The sequence below is a fragment of the Fukomys damarensis genome, unplaced genomic scaffold (assembly GCF_012274545.1).
Source record: "Fukomys damarensis isolate Sample0158 unplaced genomic scaffold, DMR_v1.0_HiC HiC_scaffold_17, whole genome shotgun sequence".
NCBI classification, from domain to species: domain Eukaryota; kingdom Metazoa; phylum Chordata; class Mammalia; order Rodentia; family Bathyergidae; genus Fukomys; species Fukomys damarensis.
The window spans coordinates 75,623,562-75,623,833 of NW_022900929.1; positions in this window are offsets into that span (position 1 = coordinate 75,623,562).

Sequence of the window (272 nt, forward strand, 5' to 3'; positions counted from 1 at the left end):
GAGAGAGAGAGAGAGAGAGAGAGAGAGAGAGAGAGAGAGAGAGAGAGAGAGAGAGAGAGAGGAACTATACATAATCAGAGGTTGATAATCTAAATAAAAATGGACCTGAAACAGATAAACAGATTTCGGTAGACCAAGAATAACCAGAGTGGAAAGGACAGGAGAGGATGTGGAATAGTCTGTAGAAACACCCACAACCCACGCACTGCTTCCCAGAGAAGTATCAGGCCTGGGAGACAGGGAAGAGGGTGCAGAAGAAGCAGATCTCAGAA